At 40.6% G+C, this 9,551-nt stretch overlaps 1 non-coding gene across 1 annotated transcript; it reads right to left on the bottom strand.

Moving 5' to 3' along the window:
* Positions 1-4,611: 4,611 nt before the first annotated feature.
* LOC130949257 (small nucleolar RNA R71) lies at positions 4,612-4,719 on the bottom strand. The gene has a single exon (XR_009073355.1). It is a non-coding gene; the product is annotated as a small nucleolar RNA R71 (small nucleolar RNA).
* Positions 4,720-9,551: the final 4,832 nt, after the last annotated feature.

Genomic DNA, 9,551 nt, shown 5'->3' on the forward strand with positions numbered 1-9,551 from the left:
TGTTGTGGCCAAGAAGAAGCAGATCCCTGAGGTCCCTTTCAAGCTCAAGAAAAATGAGTATCCAGAGATCCGACATGAGATCCAACGAAGAGGTTGGTAAGTTCTAACCAACCCTATTCAACAAGTCAGAATCTTAATGGTTCAAGAGTTCTATGCCAATGCATGGATCACTAGGAACCATGATCAAAGTGTGAACCCGAATCCAAAGAATTATCTTACAATGGTTCGGGGGAAATACTTAGATTTTAGTCCGAAAAATGTGAGGTTGGCATTCAACTTGCCCATGATGCAAGGAGATGAATGCCCCTACACTAGAAGGGTCAACTTTGATCAAAGGTTGGACCAAGTCCTTATGGACATATGTGTGGAAGGAGCTCAATGGAAAAGAGACTCCAAAGGCAAGCCAGTTCAACTAAGAAGACTGGACCTCAAGCTTGTGGCTAGAGGATGGTTGGAGTTCATTCAACGCTCCCTCATCCCCACTAGCAACCGATCTGAAGTTACTGTGGATCGGGCCATCATGATTCATAGCATCATGATTGGAGAGGAAGTAGAAGTTCATGAAGTCATCTCCCATGAATTCTACAAAATAGCCAATAAGTCCTCTACTTTGGCAAGGCTAGCTTTTCCTCATCTTATTTGCCATCTATGTTACTGATGAGCGGATAATTTGTATACTTTTTGGCATTGTTTTTAGTATATTTTTGATATGATATAGTTAGTTTTTAGTATATTTTTATTAGTTTTTAATTAAAATTCACTTTTCTGGACTTTACTATGAGTTTGTGTGTTTTTCTGTGATTTCAGGTATTTTCTGGCTGAAATTGAGGGACCTGAGCAAAAATCTGATCCTGAGACCAAAAAGGACTGCAGATGCTGTTGGATTCTGACCTCCCTGCATTCGAAGCGGATTTTCTGGAGCTACAGAAGCCCAATTGGCGCGCTCTCAACGGCGTTGGAAAGTAGACATCCTGGGCTTTCCAGCAATATATAATAGTCCATACTTTGCCCAAGATTTGATGGCCCAAACCGGCGCTCAAAGTCACCTACAGAAATTCCAGCGTTAAACGCCGGAACTGGCATAAAATTTGGAGTTAAACGCCCAAACTGGCATGAGAGCTGGCGTTTAACTCCAGAAAAGGTCTCTACACGAAATTCCTTCATTGCTCAGCCCAAGCACACACCAAGTGGGCCCGGAAGTGGATTTTTATGTCATTTACTCATTTCTGTACACCTTAGGCTACTAGTTTCTTATAAGTAGGACCTTTTACTATTGTATAGAAATCTTTTGATCACTTTTAGATCTCTAGATCATCTTTGGACATTTTAGTTCTTAGATCATTGGGAGGCTGGCCATTCGGCCATGCCTAGACCTTATGCTTATGTATTTTCAACGGTGGAGTTTCTACACACCATAGATTAAGGTGTGGAGCTCTGCTGTACCTCGAGTATTAATGCAATTACTATTGTTCTTTCATTCAAATTCCGCTTGTTCTTTTACCAAGATATCACTTGTTCTTCAACATGATGAAGGTGATGATTGACGCCCATCACCATTCTCACCCATGAACAAGGTGACTGACAACCATTCTTGTTCTACAAGCATCTGAGGCTTAGTGAATATCTCTTGGATTCCTGATTGCACGCTGCATGGTTGATCGCCTGACAACCGAGTGCTCGCCTGACAAACGAGCCAACCATTCCGTGAGATCAGAATCTTCGTGGTATAGGCAAGAACTGATGGCAGCATTCAAGAGAATCCGGAAGGTCTAACCTTGTCTGTGGTATTCTGAGTAGGATTCAATGATTAAATGACTGTGACGTGCTTCAAACCTGTAACCTACTGGGCGTTAGTGACAGACGCAAAAGAGTTATTCTATTCCGGTAGGGGAGGGAACCAAACCGGTGATTGGCAGCACTGTGACAGAGTGTGTGCATCAGCTTTCACTGCGCGGATGGGAGGTAGCTGCTGACAACAGTGAGACCCTATACGAGCTTGCCATGGAAAGGAGTAAGAAGGGTTGGATGAAGACAGTAGGAAAGCAGAGAGATGGAAGGGAAGGCATCTTCATGCGCTTATCTGAAGTTCCTACCAATGAATTACATAAGTATCACTATCTTTATCTTTTATGTTATTTTCGTTCATCACCATATATATCTGAGTTTGCCTGACTAAGATTTACAAGATGACCATAGCTTGCTTCAATACTAACAATCTCCGTGGGATCGACCCTTACTCACGTAAGGTTTATTACTTGGACGACCCAGTGCACTTGCTGGTTAGTTGTGCGAAGTTGTAGTGATCACAATTTCGCGCACCAAGTTTTTGGCGCCGTTGCCGGGGATTGTTCTAGTTTTGAGCAAGCCTTTGGTAACATCAGTGCCAAGATCCGGTAACAACATCAAATTTTTGGTGTTATTGCCCGGGATTGTTTAGGCTGGACAACTGACGGTTCATCTTGTTGCTTAGATTAGGTATTTTTTTTCGAAATTCTTGAAGATGAATTCTAGAGTTTCATGATGATTTGTTGAAATCTGGCTGGCTGAGAAGCCATGTCTAATCTGATTGGACCGAGGTTTCAACTTATCACCACAAGAGCTTGTTGATTTCGTATCAATCTTGCTTTTGGAGCAGTGATTTGCTAAGGCTTGGCTGACCTTTTGGTCATGTCTAGTGTTTTGGACCGAAGCTTTCTTTGGAAGCTTGGCTGGCTGTGAAGCCATGTCTAATTCCTGGACCGGAGTCTTAGACTAGCATTGCACTGATTCCTGGAATTCTCATTAAGAATTTTGATACCTTCTTTTTCCACTCAATTTTCGAAAAACACAAAAAAATTTACAAAATCATAAAAACCAAAAATATTTGATGTTTCCTGCTTAAGTCTAGTGTCTCATCTTAAGTTTGGTGTCAATTGCATGCATTCATTCATGTGTCTTAAGGATCCTCAAGTAATTCTTGATGATTTTTGTGTTCTAATCTTTGAATTCTATTGACTTGAAGTATTTTGTGTGTCTCATATGCATTCTCATATTGTTAGTGTCAGTAGTATACAAACTGCTAAGTTTGGTGTCTTGCATGCATTGTTAATTGATTCTTGTTGCATTTTAATTATTAAAAATCCAAAAATATTTTTAATTTGTGTCTTTTCAAGTCAATGATACAAGGGATTGAAGATTCAGAACACACTGCAGAGGAATTATACAGAAAAAGCTGAGCATTCAAAATGCCCAGTGAAGAAGGCAGACTGGCGTTTAAACGCCAGCCAGGGCACCTGGTTGGGCGTTTAACGCCCAAAAAGGTAGCATTTTGGGCGTTAAACGCCAGAATGTATACCATTCTGGGCGTTTAACGCCAGGATGGTGCTAGGGGGAAGATTTTGTTTTCAAATCAATTTTCTTCAAGTTTTTCAAAATCAAATCTTTTTCAAATCATATCTTTTCAATCAAATGTTTTCAAAATCAATTTCTTTCCTTTTTCAAAGATACTTACTAACAATTAATGATTTGATTGAACATCTCAAATTTGTTGCCTTTTCTGTTAAGGAAGGTTTTATGTTTGAATCATATCTTTTCTTGTTAGGCAAGTCACTAATTTTCCAAATCAAATCTTTTAAAATAATTTTCAAAACATATCTTTTAAAATGGTTTTCAAATCATATCTTCTCAATCACATCTTTTTAAGACAATAACCTTTCAATCATAATTTTTTTTTATCATATCTTTTTCAAATTGGTTTTCAATCAAATCTTTTTAGTTTCTAATTTCAAAATCTTTTTCAAAAATCACTTGATTTCTCTTCCACTTTCAATTTTCGAAAATTATCAATCAAATTTTCAAAATGTTTTCAAAATCTTTTAATTGAATTTTCGAAAATCCTCTTCCCTCCTTCTCACATCCTTCTATTTATGGAGTACCACTCCTTCTAAATGCACAATTCGAACCTTATCTAATTAAAGTTCGAATTCTTCTTCTCCTTCTTCTTTCTATTTCCCTTTTCCTCTGACATTTCAAGGAATCTCTATACTGTGACATAGAGGATTCCACATTTTTTTTTCTCTTCTCTTTCATATGAGCAGGAGCAGAGACAAAGGCATTCTTGTTGAAGCTGATCCTGAACCCGAAAGGACCTTGAAGAGAAAGCTAAGAGAAGCCAAGGCACAACTCTCTTTAGAGGACCTGACCGAATTCTTCAAGGAAGAAGAACCCATGGCGGCCGAAAACAACAACAATGCCAACAATGCAAGGAAGGTGCTGGGTGACTTTACTGCACCTACTCCCGACTTCTATGGGAGAAGCATCTCTATCCCTGCCATTGGAGCAAACAACTTTGAGCTTAAGCCTCAATTAGTTTCTCTAATGCAACAGAATTGCAAGTTCCATGGACTTCCAATGGAAGATCCTCATCAGTTTTTAGCTGAATTCTTGCAAATCTGTGACACAGTCAAGACTAATGGGGTTAACCCTGAGGTCTATAGACTGATGCTATTCCCTTTTGCTGTAAGAGACAGAGCTAGAATATGGTTGGATTCTCAACCTAAAGAAAGCCTGGACTCTTGGGAAAAGCTAGTCAATGCCTTCTTGGCAAAGTTCTTTCCACCACAAAGATGGAGTAAGCTTAGAGTGGAAGTCCAAACCTTCAGACAGAAGGATGGAGAATCCCTCTATGAAGCTTGGGAAAGATACAAACAATTAATCAGAAAATGTCCCTCAGACATGCTTTCTGAATGGAGCATCATAGGTATTTTCTATGATGGTCTCTCTGAACTATCTAAGATGTCCTTGGATAGCTCTGCTGGAGGATCTCTTCATCTGAAGAAGACGCCTGCAGAAGCTCAAGAATTGATTGAAATGGTTGCAAATAACCAATTCATGTACACTTCTGAAAGGAATCCTGTGAACAATGGGACTAGTCAGAAGAAAGGAGTTCTTGAGATTGATGCTCTGAATGCCATTCTGGCTCAGAACAAGATATTGACTCAACAAGTTAATTTGATTTCTCAAAGTCTGTCTGGAATGCAAAATGCACCAAACAGTACTAAGGATGCTTCATCTGAGGAAGAAGCTTATGATCCTGAGAACCCTTCCATGGAAGAGGTGAATTACCTAGGAGAACCCTATGGAAATACCTACAATTCTTCATGGAGAAATCACCCAAATCTCTCATGGAAGAATCAAGAGAGACCTTAACAAGGTTTCAATAACAATAATGGTGGAAGAAACAGGTTTAGCAATGGCAAGCCTTTTCCATCATCTTCTCAGCAACAGACAGAGAGTTCTAAGCAGAATACTTCTGACTTAGCAACAATGGTCTCTGATCTAATAAAGACCACTCAAAGTTTCATGAATGAAACAAGGTCCTCCATCAGAAATTTGGAAGGACAAGTGGGTCAGCTGAGCAAGAGAATTACTGAACTCCCTCCTAGTACTCTTCCAAGTAATACAGAAGAAAATCCAAAAGGAGAGTGCAAAGCCATAGACATGGCCGAATATGGAGAGGAAAGAGAGGAGGAGGACGCCACTGAGGAAGACCTCAGTGGGCGTGTACCAATCTCCTCTGAGTCCCTCAATGAGGAACCATGGGAATCTGAGGCTCAAATTGAGACCATAGATATTCCATTGGACTTACTTCTGCCATTCATGAGCTCTGATGAGTATTCTTCCTCTGAAGAGGATGAGTATGTCACTGAAGAGCAAGTTGCTAAATACCTTGGAGCAATCATGAAACTGAATGACAAGTTATTTGGAAATGAGACTTGGGAGGATGAACCTCCCTTGCTCACCAAAGAACTGGATGACTTGTCTAGGCAGAAACTGCCTCAAAAGAGGCAAGATCCTGGGAAGTTTTCTATACCTTGTACCATAGGCACCATGACCTTCAAGAAGGCCTTGTGTGACTTAGGGTCAAGTGTGAACCTCATGCCCCTCTCTGTAATGGAGAAATTAGGGATCTTAGAGGTGCAAGCTGCAAGAATCTCATTAGAGATGGCAGACAACTCAAGAAAACAAGCCCATGGACTTGTAGAGGATGTTCTGGTTAAAGTTGAAGACCAGTACATTCCTACTGATTTCATAGTCCTAGAGACTGGGAAGTGCATGGATGAATCCATCATCCTTGGCAGACCCTTCCTAGCCACAGCAAAGGCTGTGATTGATGTTGACAGAGGAGAGTTAATCATTCAAGTGAATGAAAAATCCTTGGTGTTTAAGGCCCAAGGATATCCCTCTGTCATCATGGAGAGGAAGCATGAAGAGCTCCTCTCAAAACAGAGCCAAACAGAGCCCCCACAGTCAAACTCTAAGTTTGGTGTTGGGAGGCTACAACCAAACTCTAAGTTTGGTGTTGAAACCCCACATTCAAACTCTAAGTTTGGTGTTGGGAGGTTTCAACACGGTTCTGAGCATTTCTGAGGCTCCATGAGAGCCCTCTGTCAAGCTAATGACATTAAAGAAGCGCTTGTTAGGAGGCAACCCAATGTTTTATAATTAATTATTTTCTTTTGTTATTTTATCTTTTTTGTAGGTTGATGATCATAAGAAGTCACAAAAACAATGAAAAAAAGCAAAAACAGAATGAAAAACAGGAAGAAAAACAGCACACCCTGGAGGAGAAGAAGCTGGCGTTCAAACGCCAGTAATGCTAGCTGTTGGGCGTTTAACGCCCAGTCTGGCACCATTCTGGCCGTTTAACGCCAGAAAGGGGCACCAGACTGGCGTTAAACGCCAGTAAAGGGCAAGAACCTGGCGTTAAACGCCAGGAATGGGCACCAGCCCGGCGTTTAACGCCAGAAAAGGCTCAAAACGTGATTTTGAGCAACATTTGGTGCAGGGATGACTTTTCCTTGACACCACAGGATCTGTGGACCCCACAGGACCCCACCATCACTCTCTCTCTTCTTCCCCCATTCACCAATCACCTCAACACCTCTTCCCCAAAAACCCCTCACCTATCAAATCCAATCTTTCTCTTCACCACTCACATCCATCCTTCATAAAACCCCACCAACCTCACCCTTCAAATTCAAACCACTTTCCCTCCCAAACCCACCCATCATGGCCGAACCATTTACCCCCCTCTCTCCTATAAATACCCTTCTTCAACTCTTCATTTTCACACAACCTAAACCCCCTTTCTTACCCTTCTTGGCCGAACACACTACCATCTCCCTTCCTCCTCATTTCTTCTTCTTCTACTCTCTTCTTTCTTCTTTTGCTCGAGGACGAGCAAACATTTTAAGTTTGGTGTGGTAAAAGCGTTGCTTTTTCGTTTTTCCATAACCACTTATGGCATCCAAGGCCGGAGAAACCTCTAAAAAGAGGAAAGGGAAGGCAAAAGCTTTCACCTCCGAGTCATGGGAGATGGATAGATTCCTCTCAAGGGTGCATCAAGACCACTTCTATGAAGTTGTGGCCTTGAAGAAGGTGATCTCCGAGGTCCCCTTTTCACTCAAAAGGGTGAATATCCGGAGATCCGCCATGAGATCCGAAGAAGAGGTTGGGAAGTTCTTACCAACCCCATTCAACAAGTCGGAATCTTGATGGTTCAAGAGTTCTATGCCAATGCATGGATCACAAAGAACCATGACCAAAGTGTGAACCCGAATCCAAAGAATTATCTCACTATGGTTCGGGGGAAATACTTGGATTTTAGTCCGGAGAGTGTGAGGGTGGCGTTCAACTTGCCTATGATGCAAGGAGATGAGCATCCTTACACTAGAAGGGTCAACTTTGATCAAAGGTTGGACCAAGTCCTCACAGTCATATGTGAAGAGGGCGCACAATGGAAGCAAGATTCAAGAGGAAAGCCGGTTCAATTGAAAAGGCATGACCTCAAGCCCGTGGCTAGAGGATGGTTAGAGTTCATACAACGCTCAATCATTCCCACTAGTAACCGGTCCGAAGTTACCATAGACCGGGCCATCATGATTCATAGCATCATGATTGGAGAAGAAGTGGAAGTTCATGAGGTTATAGCCCAAGAACTCTATAAGGTGGCGGACAAGACCTCCACCTTGGCAAGGTTAGCCTTTCCTCATCTCATTTGTCACCTCTGTTATTCAGTTGGAGTTGACATAGAGGGAGACATTCCCATTGATGAGGACAAGCCCATCACCAAGAAAAGGATGGAGTACACAAGAGATCTCACTCATCATGAGATCCCTGAGATTCCTCAAGGGATGAATGTTCCTCCACAAAACTATTGGGAGCAACTAAACACCTCCCTAGGAGAACTAAGTTCCAACATGGGACAACTGAGGGTGGAGCATCAAGAACACTCCATCATCCTTCATGAAATTAGAGAAGATCAAAGAATCATGAGGGAGGAGCAACAAAGACAAGGAAGAGACATTGAGGAGCTCAAGCACTCCATAGGATCTTCAAGAGCAAGAAAGAGCCGCCATCACTAAGGTGGACCCGTTCTTTGATTTCCTTGTTATTATTCTTCTGTTTTTCGAATTTTAATGCTTATGTTTATCCATGTTTGTGTCTTGTGATCATTAGTGTCTTAGTGTCTATGCCTTAAAGTTATGAATGTCCTATGAATCCATCACCTTTCTTCAAAAAAAAACGTGCCTAATTGAAAAGGAAAGAATTGCATGAATTCTGAATTTTATAATAGTTTAATTATTTTGATGTGGTGGCAATATTTTTGTTCTCTGAATGTATGCTTAAACAGTGCATATGTCTTTTGAATTTGTGGTTCATGAATGTTGGCTCTTGAAAGAATGATGAAAAAGGAGACATGTTACTGAGGATCTGAAAAATCAATAAAATGATTCTTGAAGCAAGAAAAAGCATTCCGAAAAAAAAAAAAACCGAAAAAAAAAAAAAACCGAAAAAAAAAACGAAAAAAAAAAGAAGAGAAAGGAATAAGAGTTGTGATCCAAGGCAATAAGAGTGTGCTTAAGAACCCTGGACACCTCTAATTGGGGACTTTAGCAAAGCTGAGTCACAATCTGAAAAGGTTCACCCAATTATGTGTCTGTGGCATGTATGTATCCGGTGGTAATACTGGAAGACAGAGTGCTTTGGGCCACAGCCAAGACTCAATAAATAGCTATGTTCAAGAATCATCATACTTTACTAAGAGAATCATTAACACTATCTGGATTCTAAGTTCCTAAAGAAGCCAACCATTCTGGATTTCAAAGGATAGAGTGAGATGCCAAAACTGTTCGGAGGCAAAAAGTTAAAAGCCCCGCTCATCTGATTAATACTGATCTTCACAGATGTTTTTGGAATTCATTGCATATTCTCTTCTTTTCATCTTATTTGATTTTCAGTTGCTTGAGGACAAGCAACAATTTAAGTTTGGTGTTGTGATGAGCGGATAATTTGTATACTATTTGGCATTGTTTTTAGTATGTTTTTGATATGATATAGTTAGTTTTTAGTATATTTTTATTAGTTTTTAATTAAAATTCAATTTTCTGGACTTTACTATGAGTTTGTGTGTTTTTCTATGATTTCAGGTATTTTCTGGCTGAAATTGAGGGACCTGAGCAAAAATCTGATCCTGAGACCAAAAAGGACTGCAGATGCTGTTGGATTCT

The sequence above is a fragment of the Arachis stenosperma genome, chromosome 1 (assembly GCF_014773155.1).
Source record: "Arachis stenosperma cultivar V10309 chromosome 1, arast.V10309.gnm1.PFL2, whole genome shotgun sequence".
NCBI classification, from domain to species: domain Eukaryota; kingdom Viridiplantae; phylum Streptophyta; class Magnoliopsida; order Fabales; family Fabaceae; genus Arachis; species Arachis stenosperma.